Below are 16,074 nucleotides of genomic sequence, written 5' to 3'. Positions count from 1 at the left end.
GAGGAATACATTCACTTGATGACTGCAAGATTTGGTGACAGAGAGGACAGTTATGGAAATCAGTTTACTAAAGAGTCTGTAATTAGACTCTCAGAGTGGAATTCTCACCACAGTTAATCTTGTTCCAAATTAAGCACCAATAATGTGCTTAATTTTTTTAAGCAAAATTGATTAAAATCACTGGAACATTCAGGTATTTGGAAAAATATATTTTTCGCAAAGCACTGTTCTGGGCTATTTGGAGAATACCTGTAACAGGAAGATATGACCCCTGCCCTTCACTAGCTAATATTCTGACTGAGGTGATCAATAATAGATATGTAGTAGATTAAAAACATAAAAGAGACAATTTACAATGTTATTTAAGAAAATGTCCAAGGACAAACCCAACCGTCATTAAAATTCCAATTTACTTGTAGGACTTTTTAATTTATTTAAATTATTACAGAAACCTAAAAAGGAACATAGGTTTAGAGACTTTTTTAAAAAAAAATGCATGCAAGAAAAACACACTCCTCTTTCTAGTGAACTCTTTCTTTAAACCAACAAGGAATATAAAATTATATTCCTATAATTTTAGGAATTATAATTCTGTCTCACACCAAACACTCACATTTAGTCTAAGACTGTGGCCTGTGCGGAATCCTAAGCATCTATGTTACCAACCTTAAGACTGAGTTGGGGTAATTTAACAATAAAATATAGAAGTGGTAAAAAGAAGTGTGGAGTCTGCAATGACAGCTACGAGATATATTTACAGATTACTCATATTCACCAGAGTACTATTTGTACAAGCAAATGATTTATGCAACTGCAATACCTGACAACAGGAAGTTGTTAAAAATTATGGCAAATAATGAAATAATAGATATATTGAAGCTATGTATAAGAAACTATTGTTGTTGTGGAAAAAGCTCCAAGATATATTGTTAAAGTGCAGGGAAAAGGTGTTAAAAAGAAAAGGGCATAATATCCTATGATTTGTTTTGAAAGGAGAAAAAAATATTCTAAATTTATTGGGTTGAATATGCATAAAAATCATCATTCCTAGAAGGACAAAAAAGTGACTGTGAATAGTGGCAATCTGTTTGGGTGAGAAATGGAAACTGGGAGAATGTGGAAGAGAATTGGGAGAAAAACTTCACACTATGTCATCTTTATATTTGTTTAAGTTCACGTTTTGTGAATAAATCACCTCCCTCATGCAGATTTACTCCTCACCCCAACAAGGGCTCTGGCATCCTGCCCCCTCTACACACACGTGCACACCCACACACATGCACAGGAATGCCTACCTTCTGCAGCTCCACATCATAATCAAATACCTCACAACAAGAAACTTGGTGATATCACAGCCCTCTGCAAGGAGAGTGTTGTCTTCCTGCAGGAGTCAGTCATCAGCCCTGTCATCAACTCCCATTTCCTGGAGGGCTGGAGCATGATGTTTATTTTTCAAGATAGTTTTTCCAATGTCTGTCATACTGTTCAGTAAATATTGTCAACTGAATAGATTAATGAACAAATGGATGATTATTCTTTTTTGTGTGCATTTTGGAAGGAAAAAGGTTCACAGAATTTTTATATATTCATCTGTACTGGAAAAAAAATGTCTTCTATAAAAACAGAGAAGATAATAACAGAAGAAAATTAAGCAGTTAAAGAAAATCCAAAAAAGTGAGCAGGTATAAGGTGGATTTTTTTTTTTTTTTTTTTTTTGTAAAGCAGAAGATCTGCAGAATAGAGAAGGAAAATAATAGAAACAGCTGACACAGTGATTATCACAATACACCAGTCAAGGTGCTAAGTGCTTTAGCCAAAATGCCTCACTCAGTCCTTCCACTTCCCTGCGAGGTTAACTGTCTTTCCTGCTCACTATCATATGAATCTCCCAGTACTGTATAAAGCAAAAGAAAGAAAAGCATATTTGAAATTCTTTCTCCATTAATACTTGGACACATAAAATTTAATTGTTCCAATTCAGAGTATATGGCAAACTATAATGGGAGATGAAATTTAGGCCTTAGTATAAAATGGAACATTTAGTTTCTTATGAAAGATAATCTTGCTGTAAGTGAGAATTAAACCTTCACGGCACACCAAACAGGAAGAGAATATTTCTCTTTCTTCAATTATTGAACAAAGACTGGGGCCTCATTCCAACTGGGCAAAGTCATGCCCACCTTGAAATAATCACTGTGTCCCAGGAAATGTCACCCATCTCTTACTTACATGTGAGTTGTATACACGTGTGCATATTTGTGAACTGCAGAAAGGGTGTAAAATGATTGTTTTAGACCACTTCTAGAGTAGACCATCTCTGTTTGCTCGTTGTTCATTATTCTTAGGAGTTAGGCTCCTACCTTCCCACAGAAACTCGGAGATCTGGACACTGTCTTTCTTAATGATTACATTTCAAAGGGATGGCTCCCAAATCCTTGGGAAAGATAGTCCTGGGTTGTAAAGCTGCCAAGAGGTTGGGAGAAGATTTACTTCTCAAAGGGGCACAGAAAGAATTTATAATTGCAAATTTTCTAAAGGAAATGCTCTGGGAAAAGAGAGATCGGGGGCTAGAGTCAAGAAGAAACTTGTCTAAAGTTTAGCCAAGCTGAGGAGAAAGTTACGGTGATCTTAATCACCATGAAGAGGAAACATAAAAATAAGAAAAATGAAAAATAAAAAAAAACCTAAAAAAACTTGACTTTATTATTGTTAGATAATCAAAAGCCCACATGAGCTGGGGTTAATTTAAAAATAAATAATTAGCAAGAGCAAAACACAAGTTCCTTTTTACATTTTCTCTGGCTGACTCACTCTTTGACTTTTTTTAGATGTAACTGACTTTCAAGACCAAACTGCAAATTCTGACCGCTCTCTGGAGGGATTAAATCTTACACACACTGCCTTGTAGACCCATCCTAACACATTATCTTAAACCTGCTCCAAACTGCTGTCTTCACAGTCAGATGTTCTTTCATTGTATAATTCCGCCATCATCCTGCTAGTCAGATAGATTCATATTATTGAAGCACAACTAGAGTTATGAATCCAAACAGGACCAGCCCTCAACAATGTGATCCTGATCTACTTTTCTGATTGTATCAATCTTGATAGCACCAGCTGATGATGTGCTTCATTCTTTAATGTCACCAAAACATTCTTGACCACACCGGTCACTCTCACAGATTTGTGTTCTTGCACGCAACACAGCATGGTGCCTGGCACATTTTAATGCCAAGTAATTATTTGTGGAGAAAATAAAAATTAAGCCTTTACATTCTGTTTATCCCTTATTTTAAATAAATCATCATTAGTTTGACTGGATGATAACTTCATAATAGCAGGTATCATATGTGTTTAGTTTACTTGGCAGATTGTAGGTACTCAATACATAGTAACTGAATAATTGGAAGTAATGATTAGAATATTTGAATAATTAAGTGGTAATGCTACAAATGCGCTTTTGTTTGATTTGTTTAATCGAAAGTAAGAGAGAGAAATTTCCTAAGGCAGGAAAAGGGTAACACTGAAAAATATTCACCAGATAATAAAATGTGTTGTCTAGATAGTTATGAAATAATTACAATTTACAAGACAAATTAGTCATTTGAAAAATAATAGGATTACATGGGAATAATCTATTTACTGGTAAATAAATAAAAATGTACCTTGAGAACATTACCATTTAAAATAACAAAAAATAGTAGAGAAAATAAGATATGTCAGAACAATAAGTTAAAACTTAGTCAAAAACTTTAAACATACCAGAAATCACTAGTAGCCAATGCAAACTATTGTTCCCACTGTGAACACCCCCACACTCCGTTGGTGGGCTGTTGCTTGTGTACCTGTGTGGGCAGAATAACAGCTCATTAAAGGGTTTTTTGCAATATGTGCAGTAATATTGTCACTGTTAAAGATTTGTCCTCCAGTTTTTACCTTTTATATTTCCTTTCATGATGCAAAATCATGACAGTAATACTGGGTAAAGTTATCACCTAAGAAGGTTTGAGGTCAAAAGCAATGAAAAATCTTAGCTCAAGCTAAGGAGTTCTTCAGACAAATTCATTTTGGCACAGAATTGTATTCAGTTGTGCATATTCTGTGGTTTTTAAAGATGAAAATGATTTCTCAACAATTTCCAAAAATAAATTCAGAATATATAAGCAGCAGAATTGAACGTATTGGAAACAAGACGTGAATGTGATTTTACGTTACTTTTTAAGGAATGTTTAATTGATTTAAATAATGATTGCAATGACTCCCAAATAATTGCCAAAGGGTAACATTTTAAATCCAAGTACATGATGTCGTTGGCCTTTATCGTTTCAAAATGTGCTTAAGCCAACGATGTGCTGTTGTAGGACTTTTTTCCTCAATGTGTAAGCAATCTCAGGTTAGTGTTCAAGGCCACAGACTTTATCAAATCATAATGACATGTCTGCTCAGACTAAAACGAATTCAGCATAGCTGCTCTGAAAAATTCTAACTAAGGGGCTTAAGGCGATTGCTATTTATCTATTTAGATAAGTATGTGGTCCATAATCCTGATTTCTTACAAGTATATTTAGTGTGTAAATTATTTTATGACAATATTTCTAAATTTTAAAAAAATCAAAGTTACGGCAATTGCAATGGGAGCATAAATGTGTTCGTAATTCTTCTGGCAGCATTTGTATTTATTATAACCAGAGCTCATGAGTGGAATCTCACATTCAAATGAGAGTTAAATTGAGCCCCAAATTGCCCAGGTAATCTCTTTTTCCTGGAGAAATTCTTGGGAAATACAGTTAGGAGAGAGCTTAAAGCCATGTTTTTTGGCTTCTTTCTTTCTCATTTATTCTTCTAATTTGATTTCCCATATCATCACCACATTTTGGTAGTGAATTTGTCATAAGATGATGACAAAATTTAGTGTAAATTAGGTGTGAGGGTATCTAAGAAGATCCAATTTATGTCAAGTGGAGTATTCAAATACCTTTCACTACACAAAAGAGGCACTAGCATTCACTGAATCTCCCCTAGTAAGAGGGGGAAATTGCACAATACAGGTGTCTTTACTTACAATTAGCATTATTTCCTCAAATATATTACTGCACAATTCCAAAGAAATAAAGTGTTCTTCCAAAGTCATAAAAGATGACATGCCGACCATATTTCTCAATCATATGAAGCCTATTTCTGTTGCATTTTTATGGGTTTATTCTATCAACATATGCATCAGTAACTGAAAATAATGCATGTGTTTAATAATTTCTATTGTTTAATATTCAAAGTAGAAATTATCTATAAATTTCACTGGCTAAAAATTCCATCATGTGCAGAAAGTTTATCATCTGACATATTTAGTTTGCTTGGTAAGAGGTATAATGGATTTTGCTTTTGTTTTTAGTAATAATTTCTGAGTATTCTGTTATAAAAATTTGGTGCTTGTCTCCTTTGTCACGGTGGAAACCAAGGATAATCTTAACCTTGACCAGTTTCATCAAACAAATAAGAAATGTGCAGTTTTTTTGTGCAGCTATAAATTCTCCTATATAGCTTTCATGCTCCCTTATATTTATGTGACAGTAAAGATAAAGAGAATACTAAAAGTAAACAAAAATTTAAGATGTCATTCTTTTTTTTTTTTTTCATGTCAGAGAAGGCAGCATTAGTTATGAAACTGTCTTAAAACTTTATAACTGGGCACTCTTATAATCATTCAATCACAGAATTTAAGATCTATGTCATCTATACTAATCTTTTTAAAAGTATGATTCCCTTCTATAGCATGCTCAAATGGCCATAGATTATCTCATTGATTACTTGAGTGGCAAAATAATTGCTACATCATTAGGTAGATATTTTCAAAAATGTAACTTGTCTCCACAAAATTGCCATTAATTACAAATGATATGAATGTCTATCATGAATTGAATGGAAGAAAAAATTTAGAAAAAAATAAGAGAATCTAAGCTGATGACTGATGACAAAATTTGACAAAATACATGTTTTCTGCTTGAAACAATGGTCTGAGGAATTCCATTTATAATAACAACAACACATATCAAATTGTTAGGAAAAAGCTTAATAAGAAATGTGCAGAATATATCTGAAGAAAAATTTAAAAACTTTCTTGAAGGACATAGAAGGAAATATGAACAATTAGAAGTCATATGCTGCTTTTGAAAACAAGGTATTGATTTTGCTTTGTGTATTAGTTCAACAGGCTCTCAATTAAATCCCAAGAGAAATATTTTCAACTCAGCAAAATAGTATGGTATTAGCCAGGGTTCTCCACAGAAACAGAACCAATAGGATAGATAGATAAACAGACAGGTAGATGATTGATAAATAGGTAGACAAATGGATATAGATGGAGAGATGGATGGTTAGATAGATATATAAAGAGGAGGTTTATTATGGGAATTGTCTCACATGATTATGGCCTGAGGACCATGGTAGGGAGAACCAGAAGTTGAGACAGAGAGAGAGAGAGTTCACCCTTAATCTGCCTTATTGTTCTATTGGGGCCTCCAATGGATTGGATGGTGTCCACCTCACATTGGTGAGGGTGAATCTTCTTTACTCAGTCTACTGATTCAGATTTGAATCTCTTTCAGAACACCTTCACAGCCACATACAAAAATAATGTTTTACCAGCTATATGGGCATTCCTTAGCTCAGGCAAGTTGACAAATAAAATTAACAATCACAAATAGTAAAGTTTTGTGAAATAGTAAAGTAATGTGAAAATTAATTTATGAAAACAGCAAAAAGAGTTCTGAAAAATAGTCTTGCATTATTTTGTTCAAATAAAACATTTCATGCCTACATAATGGCACTTATGATGTATAAAATATAAAGAGGAATCAAATGCTGTCCAGCTTAATCAATTAAATGTCATCAATAAATTTGAAGCCTCTTGTGTGCTCTTCTCTAATATTATTCTCTCCAGTATATCAAAGAGATTTTTTTAAGTTCCATTATTTCTATTTATCATTACTTGCTCTGTAGTTTACCACATATGAACATGGTCTTAAATAATATATTTATTTTTCATATCTTCAAGATTTATATAAATACAGTCATTTATTCATTCAGAACTTGCTTGTTTTTATTCAAAATTTGTCAGTGAGATTCATCCACTTTGTCATATATATGTATACAGCATTCCATACAACATATACAATTTATCTGTTAAACCATTTGTTGTTGGGAATTTTAGTTATTTCCATGTTTTTGATTCTTAAAAGATCTTTTGCAAGATATCTTTTAGAGTATATGATTAGGAGAGGAATTTCTGGATAACATGTATTTGCTTCTTCAAATTTGCTAAATAATTCCAATGGTTTTCCAAAGTGGTAGACAAATTACATCTCAACCAGCATGTATAATCGTGTTCAATACTTCCTATTTTTACCAACAGCTGTTATTATAAGATTTTTGTCAATTTAGAAGGCATAAAATAGTATCCTCAATATGGTTTTAATTTCACTTAAGCCTCATTATTGATAATAATGTGGTTAAGCATGTTTCCCTGGGTTCTCTAGCCCTTGATTTTTCAATAAAGTGTCATTTCATAATTAAAAATTTATGGCCTTAAATACTCAATTATTTAAATTGTAATTCATCACTTCAATATTTTAAACCCATTGAAATGATTTTTAAAACATAGGGACAAGAGAATATTCTCACAAATAAGACCTCAAATAAGTGACACCTACATATGGGAACATATGATGTGAAGGAGAAACAAAAAAATCCACTGCAGCTCCCTCAAGATAGCAGGATTTTTATTTTCACCTTTATATTTCTTGATATTTTTCAGCATGGTTATTTCAATAAAACATACATGTTTGTAATTCAAAATGAATTTAATGAAAATATTCTACATTAAAATTATTTCTATTTTAAAAAATATTAACTTCTGTACATTCATAAAACACAGTGGAAAAAAGTGCTAAAAGTACAGCAGATTATGCCCACTAAACATCCGACAAGTTGCTTAATGAGAAAGAATCAGAGATCACTCTCTCCATGTTAATGTATTGTCTGTTTCTGAATTGAGCTTTCAGCTCTATAAAATCCCATCCAGTTCACACCTTCACTTGTGTGGCCCCCCTCCCCCCCTCCCCAACACACACTCCAGTGCGAACGTCACTGTTCATTGCTTTACTTTTAGAAGGGGATGGTGGGGCAGGGGGCAGAGAAGCAAGCAGGGGAGTTCAGTGGAGATGTTCTACAGCGTTAGAGAAAGAAAAGCCAAGAGAGGCAAAGGTGGGAGGTGGGGGGAGATATTAAAATTCCTGAAAATATCATAAGCAGGAAAAAATTAAATCAACCTTTAATTTGCATCTATGAGATTCTAAATAAAACTATAACTCCAAGTGTTCCCACTTTAGTTATATAATGATTTCTAGTTTTTCTGATATAAAGTCTTAGGGAATGCCAACTATTTAATAGGAAAAAATAAAACAAAATTAATTTGAATTATCATAAGTATTTTCAACGGTATGGATTGACCATTTTAGGAGAGGTGATTTTGAAAAATCAGCCACTCACTTGGCATTGTGTGACCAAAATTTTCAAAGTACTACAGACAGAAAATAAGAGTAAAAATGTCCAAGCATCTTCTTTATATCTTATTCTTTATATCTTCTTTTTTATCTTTCAGAATAAGCCTGAAGATCTGCTTATTTTGTAATTAAAAGAAGGCACCCTTTGAAAATTTTGTTTAAGGGTCAATAATTAAATATGTTCTTTGAAAGAAGCTCAGTAAAGACCAAAGCACAGTAATCATTTTTGAAGATTAATTTTAGTACCAGAGAAGAGATACTAGAAAGAAGTTCTCAATGAAGCAAAAGATAAGAATATTGACAGTGTTTATTCTATTTGTCCATCCGCTTGTAGAAAGCAATTCCCCTAAAAACATCTATTTTAATGTGTGTGTGTGTGTTTTTTTTTTTTTTAATTTGAAAAAAGGGACACAGGAAGAATGAGGGGAGGCCCTTTTTGCTTCCAGCACTAACAAAATAAGCAACAGTTGTCTCTGCGCTGTCAGGGGTTGTAAGGAAAATTTCGTGTTCATCCGTGATGGTGTGGCACTGAGAGCCTCCCATCTCCCAGGAGGAAAGAGTGATAGAAATGACAAATGGAAATCTGAGAATAGAGATAATGAAAAGTAAAAATGATGGTTGCATTTGAAGCTCTCATGGGGACTTCTGTCACTCCAACACTTAAAAGAAGAGTGAAAATGTTAACGTTGTCAGAACTATACCTATCCATAATGTCAAATCCCAGCAGTCCAGCATGGTAGTTCAATAAGTCACATCTTCGTGGAATCCACCAAAAAATTTTACAAGAATGTTGACTTGTATAATAGCATTTCAACAACATTTAAGTTTATCACATAAGGATCTTCTAATGAATCTATTTTATAAATTAATGCTTACGTTGTAGCTAGGTTGCATAGTATAAGTAACTTTCAAAAACCTCTTTCTAAGATATTCCTTATTTGTTGAATACGCTGTGATAAATGTCACTGTGTCTGGAAAGTTGCAGCAATCAGTTTGGTGCTTTGCACAGTTGGTACACCCTAAAGGTTTGACTGAAAGCTAACTCCCATTTTTCAATGAATCCGCCCAAGCATAAATATTGTACTGAAATGCGTTTGTAAATATTTTACATTAAAATTAATTAATCAGCTCCCCAAATTGCCATATCATCTAAATTTTAAAATTATTTTAATGTTCTGTTTTGGGCATCTCATTTTCTTCTAAAGAGAATGTTTCTTGTTTCTTATGCCTACTTGTTACTGTTAACCTTGAGGACCCATAAAAGGACTGCCCTATTAACAGATTTAAAAAGGTAATTAAAAATCCTCATTCATTCCTTTTTCCAGCCCATCACTGATTTCATGAAAGAAATTCTAAACTGTTTTTCCATTACCAGTAGCAGAGATCTGATCAGCGTGCAGTAAAGCAAGCACACACATCCTTTCAATAAACACTGCTCAGGCACTGGGTTCATAATTCATTAATTCGTTGATTCAGTCAGTCAGTTAGTCAGCAGGTGTTTATTAGGTATTTACTGTATTCCAGAAACTGTGCTAGACTCTGGAGATGAAAGGACAGATCCAACATAGTTCAAAAAAGGAATGAACAAACAAGTAAATAAAGAAAATAGATTCTGGAGATGAAAGGACAGATCCAACATAGTTCAAAAAAGGAATGAACAAACAAATAAATAAAAAAAATACTGAATCAGTGAATGATTGGTTTGAGGCAGGTTAGCCCATTTACTCAACAGCATTAATCAGGAAACCCAAAGTGCAGAGCCATCTTTCTTGGAGTAGAGCATCAAATTAGGATGATAATACTGCCTCAGAGTGAATTTTTAATTCTTCAAGAAAGGTGTTTGACCATAAAAATCTGTTTCATTGGGGGTTCACATTAGTAAAGGAAAGGCACAGGTGGCTCCTGCTACTTTCTTAAACTGACAAGATACTAATGATTTTCTGATTAAAATGTTTGTCTCTGTAATTTATTTTGCTACTGGGGTGCCTTTTATTTCCAACGGTTACCTGCATACAAGAAGAGTTTTGTCAGAAGGTAAAGCACACACCAAACATGTTAACCCTTCTACCCCGTGACAAGAGAATGTGGCAGTAGTTGAACTTTAGGAAAGTGGCTTCCCTGCCTGTAGTCTTCCAAATGAGGACAAACAGGGGTGTGCAGTCTGGTAAAGTCTTACTGGGACATCAAGTCTTGTGAATGTTGCAAGGTCTATCAGGCTTTCTTGAGCAAGACAAAGGGAGGCTGTGTATCTTTGAATGTAGGAGGATTTTATCTGAAAACCTAGTGCACATTCCCTCTGCCATCCCCAGGCTGGTACCAGCACTCCTGTTCTCTGCTACTCTGGAGTAACCGAAATTTATTTTAAAACTTCCAGGAAATGAGCAATGTATACTATTTAATTGAGTCACGAGACGAGGTAATAGTATTCCAACATATTCAAACGAAAGGTTTGCCTGAGCAATGGCAGAATCATGAGAGAGGATAAAAGTTAACGGTGTATTCAATATTAGATTGTTGGGAGAGTGGATAGAAATTGCCCAAGAATTTCTAAACTTACAGTAATTTAGTATGTAAATGTCTTGTATATCTAAGAATATTTCTTGGACTTCTGACCTGCCTATGGCTCTTTGATCGATTGATTTCTGGTGAGACTGACAATTCTTATGCATCAGACAGACAAAAATTAAAAAGATTTCCAAAACACTTTTATGAAAAGTTTGTGGAGAACTTCTCATATATAGAGGACAATTTGGCAATATCTATTAAATATAAAAATTCATTTGCTCTTTGACATAGGAATCCCATTTCAAGGTATTTACCCCTCAGGTACACCCAACACATACAAGAAATGAGGTATACAACGTTGTTTTGGTAACCAAAGAGTGGAAACAATTAAGTGTCCTCTCTGTGATAGTCACTGTAGAGAATCCCACATACCTCTAAAAGAGAATGAAGATTCTTTCTCGGTAGCGATAGGGAAAAATCTCCAGGACATATTGTGAAGTAAAAAGAGCAAGGTATAGTAGAGTGAATATGATATGCTAAATTCTGCATAAGAAAGGAGGAGTTATAAAAATATAAAATATATAAACATATTTGCTTGTATTTACAGAAAGACATACTAAAGGGTACACAAGAAAGTAATAAGAATGATTACCTGTCAAACCAGGTTAGAAATAAGGTGGACAGAGACCAATAAAAATAAAACTTAGTGCGTGCCACTTAAATTTCATTTTTGTATTTTAACCATGTAAGTATTACTATTTAAAAAATAAATAAAAACTTATAAATAAAATAGTGTTGGATTTTAATCTGTTTTACCACTGCAGTCTTGATCTAGGTAAGATGGCATTCTCTCTGGTCAATTGATATTCTGAACTCCCCATAGTAGCATTCTCTTATTAGTCCTATAAATCTTCTTTTGGTTTTGAAAGGATAAAAAGCCATGTGATCATCTAACATTCTGAAGGACTACTTGATTTTTGTTGGTCATTTATTAGAAATGTTCACAAATATTCTTATTTTCCATCTTTTACATCTATGATAGGAATGAGACTTTCTTTGCTTCTCTTATTGAAATTAGGTAAAATTGTGTGCCTTAATTAGAGTAATGAAATATATGTGACCTGTCGCTTCTAGGCAAAGGCATTCAATTGCCAGGATAGCAATCTTTTATCCTTGCTTAAATTATTTTGGAAGCCCATTATTTAAGAGAATTTTCCATCAGCCTGATTAAGTGTCAGTTTCCCTTTATTATAAAGACGCATATAAAGACCTATATTGCCTGTGCAACTTAAGAAATAGAGAAGACAGGAAGGAAAATATTATTTATTTGCAACAGGTCTTTAGTTCTGACCAGAGAAGAATATTCTCTGATCTGAAGACACCAGGTTTTACCCTATTGCAGATATGCACAAACATTTCTCATCATAATTTGATTTCACTAGCCATTTAGATTTAACTCCAACAAGCAGAAATTGCTGCCTGGAAAGATATTCATACGAGGAGGTAAATAACTGAAAAGTGGACTTCAGTGCCCAGTTTTCTCATTAGTTATCTTTCTCACTGTAAATCAATTGAAAGTCATTCTACAATGAGTTAGCACCTGTCAGTTAGTCCTTAGAATGCTGGTGCCTGCTGAATACAAGGGGGAACATCATGTCTTTGGGTCTACGCATCTTAAGATCAGACTTCAAATCATGTGATCCTGTCTGAGCAAAGTGTCAGCATCTTGAGATGAACCCTTGAACTCACCACTCTGGAGCCACAACACTCCAGATAACATCTGTAAGGCATTGTCGATGAAATTATCACTACTTCCATAATAGTAAAAATAAAAATCTAAACTATTAAAGTCTACACACCTAACACATATAACTACATTTATGTAGTACTGTTTTATAGTATTTTATAAGAAAATAATTAAAATGGGAAGAGTAGAGGTGTATGATCAATAAGCATATCAGAATAAAGAATTAAAATGACTTTATTCAGGCTGAACATTAGCTAAATCTTAATAACAGAATTGTGACCAATTTGGTTTTTGAACGTTTAAAGGTGAAAAAAAGTTCAGATGTGAAAGGTTTGCAAGCGAAAGAAGTTCTATAAAAGCTCCAATCTAATAAAAGCACACCAAAGTGCTGTTCATTTTGTTCTCACTTTCATATAGTTCAATTAGGTTGTCAAAATTAAAATGCAATTTAACACAAGTCAAATTTCCTCCTTTCAAGGTAGCACTCAAGATTTGTCTTTGAATTTTATAAGTTGTTGCTGAAGAAGAGAGTACAGGTGAAAAGCTCAGATGGAACCTTCAAGGAATCATGTTATTCATAGAGTTTAAAAATGTGATTAGCTATTTATAAGCACAGATGTTTGAGAGATGTTTTACATGCAAACTTAAAAACAAAAATAACTAAAAGAAAAAAGGAAGAAAAAGGGAAGCTATATTGTTTAATTACCAGGACAGTTATTATTATTTTTTTTTTCTGTGTTAGTTGTCAAAACCTTTTCCTGAAGTATTTTTTAAAGTGTTTTAATAACTGAGCTTCACTCAGTACATGAGACAAACTTGGAACTTACATTAGCTTCAGGCAAGTTTGTTAAATCAGCATGGTCATACTGAGAGATGTAATGCATCTGCAGTCTAAGACTATGGACTATTGATAACATTTAGTCATTTTTTAACTTATCATTTTAATATTCAGAAATATTACTATCAGAAACTAAAGGTGAAATTTAAATTGTTTTTATGGACAAAGCCAAGTCTCTAAATATAAGCCATTTCTCAAATCCCTTGCTGGTACTGTAACAATATTATTGACATTTAAAATATGTCATTTCCTGAGATCAAATTGATCTGAGTTTGAATGCATGTATATATCTGCGCGTTGTATTTCAGTCCCATCTTTTTTTCTTCGTCTTTTTTTTTTTTTTTTTTTGGTACTGTTGGTTTTTCTTTTTTCTGTATTCTATCCCATGTGATGTTTTTCAAGTAAAAGGAGAAACAATTAGGCAACACTTACCCTCCTCACGTTCCTCCTCCTACAACAACTCCTCTTCCTCATCTCTCTCCTTCCTTCCCAATGTCCCCTTCCAGTCTTTCCTTTTGCCCACCATCCTTCCCTTCATATTTCTTTTCCTGCTCCTCCTCCTCATCCTCCTCCACGTCCCCCTCCCTTTCTCACCACTGTGCCAGATGTGCAATTCCTGCTTCAGTGACACTATCAATAATTGAGAAAATGAAACAAGAAACAGCTGATTTGAGCTCTGATGAGAAATCTGCAGATGGATCAACATGGTTTGTTTAGAATCTCATTTACAACTTATAGCTGGTATCAAGGAATAAATATAGCAAAGAGCCTTTATTTATGTATGCGTGTAGGAGTGTATTTACATGGCTACTATTTAATTGTGCCAAACTAGGAGAAGTCTCTCCTTTTAACTTTTCTGTTAAAGTTTTACTCCCAGAGCAGAGAGCTGCTAAAGTTGTCAGCAGCTGCACAAACACTGTCCTGACTTCACTGAAAGATAGTCGTACATGAAAAGCCATTCCTAAACACCCTGAGGTCTCATAAGAAGGAAAAATAGAGTTACTAACTGCAAGATCTTAGAGAATAAGTCCAATGATTTAGAATCATTGTCGATATGTTTTCATGCATTTTGGATGAAACTGTGTTTTGAGAATGTTCCAAAAGCATTGGATACAAAAAATAAAACAAAACATGGCTATAGTTCTATATCTAGATTATCATTAATAGATTTGATTTTCTCTAGATAGTTTAGACGAAATCTTCTTGACTCCTGTGCATTCATAAAAAATGCTTATAACAACACTAGCAATGACTGATAGCAGCACAGAGCACATATTTCATGGAAAACAAGGAGGGGGAAGACAAAAGAGAAACAGAGAAACACGATTCTTTTTTAAAAAAATTTAATTTGTAAATATACAATGTAGTTAATTTTTGTGTCCCTTTACCAATTCCTCCTTTTCCCCCTCTGTCTCCCCTCTCCACCCCATCAACATCATATCAGTTCACTTGTCTTAACAAGTTCAAGTAATTCTTGTGATTATTGTGCCTTTTTTCCTCCCTCCCATTTGTTTCTTTGTATAGTTATTTATTTTTATTAGCTGCCACAAATAAGTGAGAACATGTGGTATTTCTCTTTCTGTGCCTGGCTTATTTCACTTAATATAATTTTCTCCAAGTCCATTCATGTTGCTGCAAATGGTAGTATTTCATTTTTTTATATAACACAGTAGTATTCCATTGTGTAGATATACCACATTTGCCTTATCCACTCATCCAATGATAGGCATTTAGGCTGGTTCCAACTCTTGGCTTTTGTAAATAGTGCTGCAATAAACATGGGAGTACAGGTATCTCTTCGACATGATGATTTCCATTCCTCTGGGTATATACCCAGCAGTGGGATAGCTGTATCATATGGTAGATCTATCTCTAGTTGTTTGAGGAATCTCCATACCATTTTCCATAAAGGATACACCATTTTTCAGTCCAACCAACAGTGTAGGAGGGTGCTTTGATCTCCACAACCTCGTCAACATTTATCATTCTCAGTTTTTTGGATACTAGCCATCCTAACTAGAGTGAGATGGTATCTCAGAGTGGTTTTGATTTGCATTTCTGAATGCTGAGTGATGTTGAGCATTTTTTCATGTGTCTGTTGGCCATTCATATATTTTCCTTTGAGAAATGTCTATTCAGTTCCTTTGCCCATTTTTTTAATTACTTGCTTTTTTTTTTTTTTTTTTTTTGCTGTTAAGTTTTTGAGTTCCTTGTATATTCTGGGTATTAATCCTTTGTCAGATGTATTTCTTGCAAATATTTTCTCCCACTTTGTTGGTTGTCTTTTCACTCTGTTAATTGTTTCTTGGGCTGTGTAGAAGCTTTTTAGTTTGTATAATCTCATTTGTATATTTTTCCTTTGTTTGCCTGTGCTTTTCAGGTCATATTCATAAAATCTGTACCCAATCCTATTCCTGGAGTGTTTC

The sequence above is a fragment of the Cynocephalus volans genome, chromosome 6 (assembly GCF_027409185.1).
Source record: "Cynocephalus volans isolate mCynVol1 chromosome 6, mCynVol1.pri, whole genome shotgun sequence".
NCBI lineage: Eukaryota > Metazoa > Chordata > Mammalia > Dermoptera > Cynocephalidae > Cynocephalus > Cynocephalus volans.
The sequence above is the reverse complement of the archived record's forward strand: the minus strand, read 5'-3'. Positions refer to the sequence as shown.